Source organism: Saccopteryx bilineata, chromosome 7 (genome assembly GCF_036850765.1).
Source record: "Saccopteryx bilineata isolate mSacBil1 chromosome 7, mSacBil1_pri_phased_curated, whole genome shotgun sequence".
In the NCBI taxonomy this organism is placed as follows: domain Eukaryota; kingdom Metazoa; phylum Chordata; class Mammalia; order Chiroptera; family Emballonuridae; genus Saccopteryx; species Saccopteryx bilineata.
In genome coordinates, this window is record NC_089496.1 from 26,329,188 (window position 1) to 26,341,716 (window position 12,529).

At 43.9% G+C, this 12,529-nt stretch overlaps 1 protein-coding gene across 9 annotated transcripts in view; it reads left to right on the top strand.

Moving 5' to 3' along the window:
- The first annotated feature begins 369 nt into the window (after positions 1-369).
- The window catches only part of DYNC1I1 (dynein cytoplasmic 1 intermediate chain 1), a 343,873-nt gene continuing 331,713 nt past the window's right edge, over positions 370-12,529 (top strand). For 6 of the 9 annotated variants that reach the window (XM_066238409.1, XM_066238408.1, XM_066238410.1 and 3 more), the window contains exon 1: positions 531-646. The gene's annotated coding sequence lies outside the window, so the exon portion shown is untranslated. Of the gene's footprint in view, positions 647-1,101; positions 1,297-12,529 lie in introns of those variants that run through there. The other 3 variants (XM_066238414.1, XM_066238415.1, XM_066238406.1) reach the window with 3 other exon arrangements.

Genomic DNA, 12,529 nt, shown 5'->3' on the forward strand with positions numbered 1-12,529 from the left:
TCTGGGAGAGAAAGTTGTTCAATGCGGGCACGTCAGCTCCCCAAACACCGAAGCTTTTCTGTCTGCAGCAACTTAGGTGAGTCCTGTCGATTGCACAGGAATAGAGGGATTGATCTCTCCAGGTCCCCTGCTGGTCACCAGCCTCCGGGCCGGCGCCACCTCTCCTGGAGAGACCCGGTGGGGGACAGGGGTAGCCGGGGGGCGCTCCCGCGGGAGGGGCGCGGGGCGTGGAGGGCTTGGGCCGGGGCGAGCCCGGCAGACTGGGCGCCCCGGGCGCTGTCAGTGTCAGGCCGGGGGAGGGGGGGGGGGAGGATGTGCCGGCTCCCAGCGGAGCGAGAGCCGAGCGGCAGGCGCAGCGTGAGACAGCACATCCTGCGCGCGCCACACCCGCCGCCCGGGTGCCGCTAGAGCGCCGCCGCCCGGGGCCGCCGCGGAGCGCGTCCAGGGAAACGGGCGGCGGTGTCGCGCTCGCCCGCCCGCGCCCGTCCCCGTCCTCTGCCGCCCCGGGCAGCAGGGCGGCCCCTGCGGCACGGCAGGACTCCAGCCCCGGCCCCGGCTCCGGGTTCCTGCGGGCTCCGCTGCGCCCGAGGGCGGCCAGAGCCCCCGGCGGCAGCCCCTGCTGCACGTCCCCGAGCGGATCCGAGAGGTGAGTGCAGAAGAGGAGGGGTCACGGTGTCTTCACCTTGTCGCCCACCTTGTGGGCTGGGAGCGGCGTCCGAGGGCGCCCCGCCTCGGTCTTCTCTTAAGGAGCAGAAGGCCGGCGACAGTGACATCCGCACCCCTCTGAGCCACCAGCTGACGGCTCCGGGGGGGGGGGGCGGAGAGGGAGGGGTAAAGATGCTGTTGGATTTCATTTTCAGCTGTCTGCCAAGCCCTGGGTGCTGTTGCTACCCGCCAAGTCGGAGGGGCGAATGCACTTCCAGCAGGGCATTAATGAACACTTACGCAGGAAGATGCCAGTTTCTTGCACTGCTGCAAAAAAGTGTGGCGGCGGTGGCGGTGGGTGGGGGGGGGGGCATGTGTTTCGTAAACACCTTCCCGGCCGCGTGGCTCTCCTCCCCCCACTCCCACTCCCGAATCGGTCTGGCCTTATAAATCTGTGCGTCGTCATCGTGAGGGCAGCGATCCTGGCAGCACTGATGGAAACTGAGTGTTGCCGAGTCCCCTGATTGGTACCTCGGCTAATAAGGTTAAGCAGAAACCCAGGATCAAGACAGGAAATTACTTAGGAAATCGGACTCAACACAAATGCGGATGACGGAATACAGTCGTGATCCTGGCATCTACTACATCTAGGTAAGGGGCAGGGAAAAGTAGCCAGCCATTTTCTTGCCTGAAATGCCTTTCAAGTGGGCATTCTAAGCTAACTGTAGCTCGGGGTTGTGAAAAATTGCTTCCAAATATTCCAGATGAGCAGAAAGTGTAGCTCACAGTAAAGCATGGCAACTGCAGAAGACATCATAGGCTAATATTAGCACAGATAGGGGCGGCCGTCTGTGTACCTAGTTTCGTTGTGGAGATTATAGAGAATATGTTGAACAGTATTAGTAAATTTGAAATGGAGCATTTAATGCAAGTTGCATCCTGGGGGTATCAAGTGGGAATGTGATGAATACTTTGTTTAAAATGCCAAACTTTCTCTGAAAGTTTGGGTGTGGGGGGAAAAAGCCCAAACTCTAATCTTCTGACCATATTTCTCAATAAAATAAAAACAGACACTCCTACCACTAAGCTCTCAAATGTTCTCTTCATAGAAACCAACTCTCCAATATTTCTTAAGGTCTGAGGGTCCAGTACTCCAAGAGCCATTTCTCTTAAAAATCTTCTAACACCATCCTTGGGATGTTTGTATAATATGGTTGGGGGCCCAATGCAGGCTTTTCCCAGACTGACCAGCTCTTGGCCCAGTTTGGGGGCCAGACCATCTCTTTCTTCGTTGCCCCTGGCCTCAGGCATGGATTCACCTGCTTCCTCTCCTCTCCCCTTGCCTGGGATGCTGCCGCCTCTGCAGCACTGTGCCCTGGAGGAGAGGGAAGGCTCAGCCTCTCCCCACCCTCAGCTGTTCCTCCTTTTCTACTGAGAACTTGATCTGAAGCTCTTTGGGCGTTAAGATCTACAATCCTTAGGTACAATCCCCATTAAGGTTATGGGCAGAGAAAAAAAAAACCCTCAACTCACAGGACAGCGAGGCAGAGATCTTATAGTAGTGGCTCCTGGTCACTAGTTTCTGACTAACTTCTGAGATGGTAGGAGGAATTCACCAGCATTTCTGTCAGCATGTTTTATATCTAAAAGGGGGTTCTGTTGACTTCTCCCCACCCTTTCTACTTCCCCAAACACCTACCTGAGCCTACATTTCATAAATAAGCTTTTCCCTTGTCTTCAGTGCTGAGTCAAGAAATACTTGTAGATCTGTCCTGGGTGCTGCTCTGTCCATACTCAGATCAGCCCTGCAAACCAGTCTTGTGAAATACATGCCAGGTCTTGAAACTCAGTCTTGTCTCTTAGCAGGGACTCTGCAAAGACTTCATCCATAGTTAGTTACCTAAAAGGGCCATTCATTCTTCCTTGTTACTCTGTTTCTTTCTGTCACTTAATCTAGCATCAATTGAAAGGTTACAGTATATTCTTCTCCACATTTTGCTCCACCAAAGAAAACAAAAGTTGGTACTATGTTGAGCGCTTTACCAATGCTCAGTACATTTAGTAACTGTATTATGCTGCATTTACTAAATGTATTGTATTGCCAATACATTTACTGAAATGTATAGAATACTTGACTAGATATTACATTTTTAACGATTTTTTCCTTGTATTAACTTCTTTAATCCTCACCAAATCTATTTGTAATTCTATTTAAAGACGAGGAGACTAAGGCACAAAGATGCCATATAACCTTCTGAAAGTTGTTCAGCTAACAAGTTGTAGAGCTAGTGTTGAACCCAGGCAGTCGGTCTATACTCTTCAGAACAATTTTATTGCCTAATTTTTATATATTGAATGCCAGGCTCTTTTCTTATGTTTATCTCATTTTATTCTTTACATAAATCGTGTGAAGTAGACATTATTATCCATATTTTACAGATGATAAAATTGAGTTAAGTGACACACTCGAGGTTATAGTTAATAAATAGCAGAAGTAGAATTGAAATCAGTTCTCATTCTAAAACTAGAACTCATCAATGTTAGCTAGAGTTCTCTGTGAGAAACGAAAAATGCCAAGCTTGTCTGTTTCTTTCGGGTTTGTTTTTCCCTGTGAGCTGTAATTTCCTTTAAGCCTCAAGTGTAGCCATACATTTTGTTTTCATTTTTTAACTAACTGATTGGTAGCTGTGGATGATATAGCAAACCCAAATTAAGGCCACAGTTCTTTTGAAATCAAATATTGCCTTGGTTCTAGTAAATAATTAATAATTGCTTTCTTTTTTTTTTTAATTTTTATTTTTCCAAAGTGGGAAGTGGGGTGGGGAGGGGCAGGGGGGTAGCAAACAGACTCCCGCATGCGCCTCACCAGGATCCACCCGGCATGCCCACCAAGGGGGCGATGTTCGGCCCTTCTGGGGCGTTGCTTTACTGCAACCAGAGCCATTCTAGAGCCTAAGGTGGAAGCCATGGAGCCATCCTCAGCGCCCAGGCCAACTTTGCTCCCATGGAGCCTTGGCTGCAGGAGGGGAAGAGAGAGACAGAGAGGAAGGAGAGGGGGAGGGGTGGAGAAGCAGATGGCGCTTCTCCTGTGTGCCCTGACCGGGAATCGAACCCAGGACTTCCACGTGCTGGGCTGATGATCTACCACTGAGCCAATAATTGCTTTCTTAATAGCATGATCCCTTATTACTAGAAACTTTGTGGCTTCTACATCTCCTAGACTATGTGAGAAAAATATGTCCTTTCAGAAACTTTGCTGAGACAGTGAACTTCTAGGGTTGACTTTTTTGAGAATTAACAAAGTCAAATTGACTTTCATATTACTTCTTTGAAATTTATGAAAAGCCTTTGCCCAGGTTTATGTGAAAATTATTCTTCTTGACTGTGAACTTTTCACTGATATCCTGGACTCAATTCCTTTGTTTTCCCTCTATAGAAAGCCTGACACCAGAGGTCAGACTGAAGCTGGCATTATAACAGACATGGCTGCCAGGTGCCAATCCTGAGAAGCCCACATCTTCATAAAGCATCTCCTGCGTCTTTGTTTAGAGGAGGCTTCTTAAACACGAGTTGTAGGTGAAGGGCAGTTTTTAGGTGGTTATTGAAGCCAGTAAAATTGATGCAAAATTTTAATAAATTTGTGCATAAATGAAGTGTTCTAGGGAAACAGGACATTTGTGACTAAAAAGAGATTAAGAACCACTGTTTCCAATGCACTGTTTAGGAAAAGGGAGTGGAAGGGAGGCCTCTCTACTGAAATGTGTTGAAAACAAGGCAAGTTTGTTCAGCCAGAGCCAGCCAAGAAAAAATGTTCTTGGCTATCAGGACATTTTTGGCATTTCACTGCCAAGGCAAGCGAGAGGTGCCCAGGTGTGGGGGCAGCACACACGAATGCATCCCGCAACCCAGTGCAGTCTCCAGGACTGGCAGGCAGCCCTGGCATGGCTTGCTGTTCAGTGGGCACTTACCCTCTTCACATTCATGGTTCATCGGATCATCCCAGCATCCTTGGAAGGCTGACATTTTTATCTTCATTTGATAAACAATGACTCTGACGCTCGGAAACATCCAGCCCCTTGGTCAAGGCCACATGAGGCCAGTTAGTGGAAGAGCTGGATTTCAAAGTTCAAAGACTGTTTATTTTCTTCCTGTCATATCTCACTGTCTCTCTATGTGGGATGCCAAAAAGTACTGTGTCGTGTAACTTTTTATTGTGGCAGGCGAAGAGTCCCTTCAGAGCATGCTGACGTGCTGATAGGAAAGGTCTAAATGAAGGGAAACAAGAACACTGGGCATCTTTCAGGGTGGTGGGGGTGAGCCAGCCCTTCTGCCCTGAGGTGCACCGAAGCCCCACATACTTGATTCTCACTGTCTTCAGGTATCTTGCTGAGCACCAAATGCACGGCAGTCCACTGCTAAGCAGTCCTAAAAGCTGATTTTGCAAGGGTGGCTACAAGTTAAGACTTTATTATTGAAAAGGTGAATTTACTTCAGAGCCGGATTCGAAGCTGCTCAGTTTTCTAGACTTAGCTGATGGAGTGGCTGCATTGCGATCACAAACACTAACTTATAGTGAACCCTGGGAGGACTCCTGCTTAGCAGATGACTTACACGCCTTTCAGTCTTCACCTAGTATCAATCCTGACATCCTCACAAGCACCTGCCCTTGCTTCCAAAATATTGCTTAATCCCTAATGTTTTTATGCTTCACTCATATTCTTGCTATAATCTTAATAGAACAATCCTCTGTTTAATTTGGAGATACAGACAAGCTAATGCCATCAGTGTAACAAACACACAGAGCAAGAATTGATGTTAGAGTCAAGGGCATTCTTTATGATAAAAATGAGTCTTGGACATTGTAAAGGATGATTGCCCTCGATCAACAGGTTCTGCCTGAAAACAGTGCTTCATGGTGATTCAACAGTGTTTCTCCCCTGTAGTTTCTAAAAATATTTATTTGTTTATTTGTCTGTTTGTTTGTTTATAATTCCTATCTCCTTACCCTCTCTTCTTTGGCAATGATCAAGATTGTTCTCTATTTCTATGGGTTTGTTTCTGTTATGTTTTGTTTATTCATTTTTTTTTTTAGATTCCACATATAAGGCAAATCATATGATATTTGTCTTTATCTGACTTATTTCACTTAGCATGATCCCTTCTAGGTCCATCTGTTTTTTGCAAATGGCAAGATTTTATTCTTTTTTATTGATGGGTAATTTCCATGTCTATATGTGTGTGTACTACATCTTTTTTACCCATTCCTCTATTGATGGACACTTAGATTGCTTCCATATTTTGGCTATTAGTAGAAATGTTGCAATGAACATAAGGGTGCATATATCTTTTCGAAACTGTGTTTTTGTTTCCTTTGAATAGGTGCCCAAAGTGGAATCGTATGGCAGCTCTGTTTTTAACTGTTTGAGGAATCTTTCTACTGTTCTCCATAATGTCTCTACTGATTTACAATCCCACCAGCAGTGCTCGAGTTTCTCTTTTCTCTGCATCTTTACCAGCTTTTGTTACTTGTTTATATATTGATGAGCGTCATTCTGACAGGTGTGAGGTGATAGCTCATTGTGGTTTTTATTTGCATTTTCCTGATGGTTAGTGATGTCGAGCCTCTTTCCAAATGTCTGTTGTATAAGTTCCTTATATATTTTGCATATTGACTCCTTATCAGATGTATTATTGGCAAATGTCTTCTTTTACCAAGTAGGTTGTCTTTTCATTTTGTTGATGGTTTCTTTCACTGTGCAAAAACTTTTTAGTTTGATGTAGTCTTACTTTTAATTTTTTTTCTTTTGTTTCCCTTATCCAAGGAGACAGATCCAAAATACATATTGCTAGAGTGATGTCTAAGGGTTTATTGGCCATGTTTTCTTATAGGAGTTAAGTCTTTAATCCATTTTGAGTTTATTTTTGTATATGGTGTATGAAAGTGGTCCAGTTTCTTTTTTTCACATGTATCTGTCTAGTTTTCCCAATACCGTTTATTGAAGAAACTGTCTTTACCCCACTAAAAGTGTGAGTTTATTTCTGGGCCCTCTATTCTAGTCCATTGATCTATATATCTGTTTTTGTGCCATTACCATGCTGTTTTGATTATTGTAGTAACACCTCTAAAGAATTTTTAAAAGTTCTGCTGCCCCATCTCCCCCAAGTGTTTTAGGTTGGCATCTAACAGTTTCCATTTAACAGTTAACATTTGAAGAATCACAATGAATGTGGTTTTCAGAATACTGTAAACTTTGACCTTTAAAAAGTAAATTATGACATTATTCTTTGAATGCAATTAAGATCTAAATACCACATCAACCTCTATTTCAGGGGTCGGGAACCTATGGCTTGTGAGCCAGATGTGGCTCTTTTGATGGCTGCATCTGGCTTGCAGACAAATCTTTAATTAAAAAAAATAATAACGTAAAAAATATAAAACATCAGCCCTGGCCAGTTGGCTCAGTGGTAGAGCGTCGGTCTGGCGTGCAGAAGTCCCAGGTTTGATTCCCGGCCAGGTCACACAGGAGAAGCGCCCACCTGCTTCTCCACCCCTCCCCCTCTCCTTCCTCTCTGTCTCTCTCTTCCCCTCCCGCAGCTAAGGCTCCATTGGAACAAAGTTTGCCCGGGTGCTGAGGATGGTTCCATGGCCTCTGCCTCAGGCACTAGAATGACTCCAGCGCAATGGAGCAATGGCCCAGATGGGCAGAGCATCACCCCCTGGAGGGTGTGCCAGGTGGATCCCGGTCAGGCGCATGCAGGAGTTTGTCTGACTACCTCCCTATTTCCAGCTTCAGGGGGGGGGGAAATATATATATATATATATATATATATATATATATATATATATATATATATATAAACATTCTCATGTATTACAATCCATTCATTTCCTACCACTCATGTTCATGGTTGCAAGTGGCTGGAGCCAATCACAGCTGTCCTCCAAGACAACACCCAATTTTTATTGGATAATGCGTAACGTACACGGGTTGTTGTATGGCTTTCACAGAATTACATTTTAAAATATGTGGTGTTCATGGCTCTCTCAGCCAAAAAGTTTCCTGACCCCTGCTCTATTTAAAAAGTGCCTGAAAGAGCTCTTCAACAAAAGAGTATTTTTATACCTTGCAGTCAGCATCACAGTACCATTTGGAGTTCTCTATTTTTTTCCCATCCAGGGATGTGGAAGAAGGGCTTTTGTGAAAATGGAGGTGGGAAAGGAGGTCCTGAATGAATGCCATTAGCTCTTCCCGTGCCTGCAGGCTCTTTAGAAAGTCATCATGGACGCCACAGGCATGCAATGCCAGTTTCAAGAACATGCATTTGTCCAGCAGAGGTCTGTGGGGCAGCTGCCAGGAGACATGTCTCCTGCCTCCAGTCTGTGTGCCTCAAACTTCCGGTGGCCAGGGCCAAAAGGACTGCAGAACACTTGGTCCCATCTCCTGCCCTCAGGCAGGTGACCGTATGGATGGATGGCTGTCTCTCTCCTATTCAGTGATTTACAGGAAGAGACCAGCCTACTCCAGCATGCTTTTATTTCAGTGATTCTCAGCCAAGAGTGACTGTAGTCCTTGGGAGACATTAGGCAAGTCCGGAGACATTTTTGGTTATCACTGTTGGGGAAAGAGGGTGGCTGTGAGCCGGCATCTAGTGGGTAGAGGTTCGGGCTGCTGCTGAACTTCCTATAATCCAGAGGACAGTCCCCGTGAGACAGAATTATCCAGCCCAGAATGCCAATAATGCCAGGTTTAAAGAACCCTTCTTTTTTTTTTTTTTTTTTTTTTCTAGCTTATAAAAATTATTTTAATAATCTTTCAGTAATAAAAGATTATTACTGAAATAATGAGCTGTTATTAGACAATGTTTTATTCTATTCAGAATCTGATTTTAATCTTTTTACTTTATTATTTTTTGAAAAATCTTTTTACTTTATTTTTTTTTCTCCCATATCTTTTTTTTTTTAATTTTATTTTTTTTAATGGGGTGACATCAATAAATCAGGATACATATATTCAAAGATAATATGTCCAGGTTATCTTGTCGTTCAATTATGTTGCATACCCATCACCCAAAGTCAGATTGTCCTCTGTCACCTTCTATCTTGTTTTCTTTGTGCCCCTCCCCCCCCCCCTTTCCCTCTCCCATTCCCTCCTTCCCCCCGTAACCACCACACTCTTATCAATGTTTCTTAGTTTCACTTTTATGTCCCACCTACATATGGAATAATGCAGTTCCTGGTTTTTTCTGATTTACTTATTTCGCTTTGTATCATGTTATCAAGATCCCACCATTTTGCTGTAAATGTTCCGATGTCATCATTTCTTATGGCTGAGTATTATTCCATAGTGTATATGTGCCACATCTTCTTTATCCAGTCATCTATTGACGGGCTTTTTGGTTGTTTCCATGTCCTGGCCACTGTGAACAATGCTGCAATAAACATGGGGCTGCATGTGTCTTTACGTATCAATGTTTCTGAGTTTTTGGGGTATATACCCAGTAGAGGGATTGCTGGGTCATAAGGTAGTTGTATTTTCAGTTTTTTGAGGAACCACCATACTTTCTTCCATAATGGTTGTACTACTTTACATTCCCACCAACAGTGTATGAGGGTTCCTTTTTCTCCACAGCCTCTCCAACATTTGCTATTACCTGTCTTGCTAATAATAGCTAATCGAACAGGTGTGAGGTGGTATCTCATTGCCGTTTTGATTTGCATTTCTCTAATAGCTAAAGAAGATGAGCATCTTTTCATATATCTGTTGGCCATTTGTATTTCTTCCTGGGAGAAGTGTCTGTTCATATCCTCTTCCCATTTTTTTATTGGATTGTTTGTTTGTTGTTGAGTTTTATGAGTTCTTTGTATATTTTGGATATTAGGCCCTTATCTGAGCTGTTGTTTGAAAATATCATTTCCCATTTAGTTGGCTTTCTGTTTATTTTGCTATCAGTTTCTCTTGCTGAGCAAAAACTTCTTAGTCTGATGTAGTCCCATTCATTAATTTTTGCCTTCACTTCTCTTGCCTGTGGAGTCAAATTCATAAAATGCTCTTTAAAACCCAGGTCCATGAGTTGAGTACCTATGTCTTCTTCTATGTACTTAATTGTTTCAGGTCTTATGTTTAGATCTTTGATCCATTTTGAGTTAATTTTTGTACAGGGGGAGAGACTGTAGTCTAGTTTCATTCTTTTGCATGTGGCTTTCCAGTTTTCCCAGCACCATTTATTGAAGAGGCTTTCTTTTCTCCATTGTGTGTTGTTGGCCCCTTTATCAAAAATTATTTGACTATATATATGTGGTTTTATTTCTGGACTTTCTATTCTGAAGAACCCTTCTTTTTATGTTTGGTTTTCTCCTGTGATGTGAGTCTATTTATTTGTTTAGTTTGCTACAACATAAGAGCATGACATCTAAGAGGTGACATAAGGTAATGGAAGGAGGAGGCTCAGTATCCCATTTACAACCTATGTGAATCTCAGTTTCTTCATGGGTGAAGTGGAGATAATGCGAAGTTATTGTAAGTAAGAGTTGCAGATCGTGAGTGGACAGGGTCCAGGGCATGGCACGTGCTCAGTGCATGAGAGAGGCTTTTTATTATCCAGCAGCAATGGTATCATTCTCTAGCCTTCTCTTCTCAGGGATGTGTGTGATCTTGTTCTCCTTTGAACTAAAGGAATGATTTAAATTTTTCTTTTGTTTTGAATTACAGTTGTGTGGACGCCACCTTCCCCTTTTATCCTCAGGGCTCCCTGAGATATCCTTTTACATTCCAGCCTAGGGTCTCACGTGGCATAGATGCTCAACAAGCTTTGTGACTTAAAATAATAGCTAGAATAGATTCCGCTTTGTTTTCCTTTTGTTACAAGATTTTATTCTTTCCCCTTGGATCATTTTAATGTGTTCAGTAAACTCGCTCACTTCCTGAAATGTAGTCCCCATTACACGTCTGGGCCCAGTCTGAATGTGGGCTTAGTAATGCCTGGAATTCTGGAATCCTTGTCTTCCTGAATCAGGATCACACCGAGCATTTCTGCGGGAGTGGGCGAGTCTTGAGGAGACAACCTTTCATTCTACAAGTGACAGGTAGGATAGTTTGAGTCTTGATTTCCTTTATGAAACCCTGGGGTGAATTTTCTTGATCTGGCTTTGATCTGACACTCTCCTCTGAGCAGTGCAGTTTTTTAGTTCCTTTCTGGTGGGAAGAGGGGAAGTTTTGATTCATTTGTCAGACTTCTGTTTTGTACTAATGTCTAGAGTGAAGCCAAGAGCCAATGTGTATATTTTAAACAGCGCTAATGGTTAAATAATGACACAATATTTTATATTTTATGCCTACAGTCAGTTTCCTTTTCAGAATGCAGATTTTTTTTTCTGCTCTTAACCTGAAATAGTACCCATTTCTTTGTTTGACAAGCTGAAGAATTTTAGCAGCTGAAATGGAATGAAGTCCTCTCCTTTTGAAAGCAGTTAGGTCCTGTACTGCCCATATGGAAGCCTTTAAACATTTGTCAAGTTGTTGAGTGTTACAGCGAGCCCATGTGTGTGGGGGGACATGGGAGTCGGCCTCAGAATGGACCTGTGGAATTTCAGTAGTTGGGGTTGGGTGGTTGGAAAGGTAAGCAGGCCCTGTGGGGACTGTGTGTTTTGACAGTATCCCCTTTTAAAACGATGGCGCGTCTAGTGTTTCACCATCCACCCCATTAGGATCAAAATAGCAAGGGGTTCAGGGAGTTGGTGTGTATTTTGTGGAAGAAAGAATAACAACAACAAAAAAGTCTGCCCGTTTTCTTGAAAAGCGTGACTTTGTTCACTTTTGGAAGGTATAGGTTACTGCTGCTTTGGAAAGAGGATCTTCGCCCTTTGAATGCGCTTAGTCTCAGAGGAAAGTGAGAATCTATTTACATAAGTTAAAATGCCAAATGAAATCTTCCAATGCAAATATGGACCACCCAGGAACATGGTAAAGGCCAGCTTTGGTTTTTGAATACAGATTTTCTTGCTTCTTCTTTGAAGCTTTTTAATATTTTCAAATGCTGCTGGAAAGTAATTGATATAATAGCAAAAATAAAATCCTATATTTTTTTGTGATAGATTTTTTTTGGGGGGGGGGCTGTACTCATTTGCCTTAAGAGCCTCTTGTTTTTTAAAATGAAGAAATATGAATTCTTAGAATTTGAAGGCCCACACGTTGTACATTTTAAAGTAGAGAGAAAAGTCAGGTTATAAAACAGTTGTAGGGGAGGGGAGATGATTCTTTCTTCAAATGTTCCCTTTCTCTAGTGTACTCTGCCCAGACAGAGCCCCTCACTCGAGTGGGCAGAACTTTGCTTTTGGAGATGAGCCAGGGTATTGGAAATGCCACCTTCCCATTGTCAACCCCAGACGCCTGGGCGGTGGATGGGGCAGCCCATGGGGAGAGTCTCGGAGCTCCCTGGGGGAGGTCCAGACTGAGAGGTGCTATAACCAGGACACATGTTCTGGGGACTGTTTGCTTAACAACGACACTTACTGCTTTGTTAGTCTTTATACCTGTTAAAGAAAAAGGTATGCATGACACTTGTTAAAGACACTGTAAGGCAGTCTCTATTCAGGGCACTGTTGTGATAGATGCCCTGACCACTGCAATGGGCTCAATTCCAAATACAACAAGGAATGATGGGAATTAATAATAAAGGGGCGCCCTGGCCGGTTGGCTCAGTGGTAGAGTGTTGGCCTGGCATGCAGAAGTCCCGGGTTTGATTCCTGGCCAGGGCACATAGGAGAAGCGCCCATCTGCTTCTCCACCCCTCCCCCTCCCCTTCCTCTCTGTCTCTCTCTTCCCCTCCCGCAGCCAAGGCTCCATTGGAGCAAAGATGGCCCGGGCGCTGGGGATGGCTCCTTGGC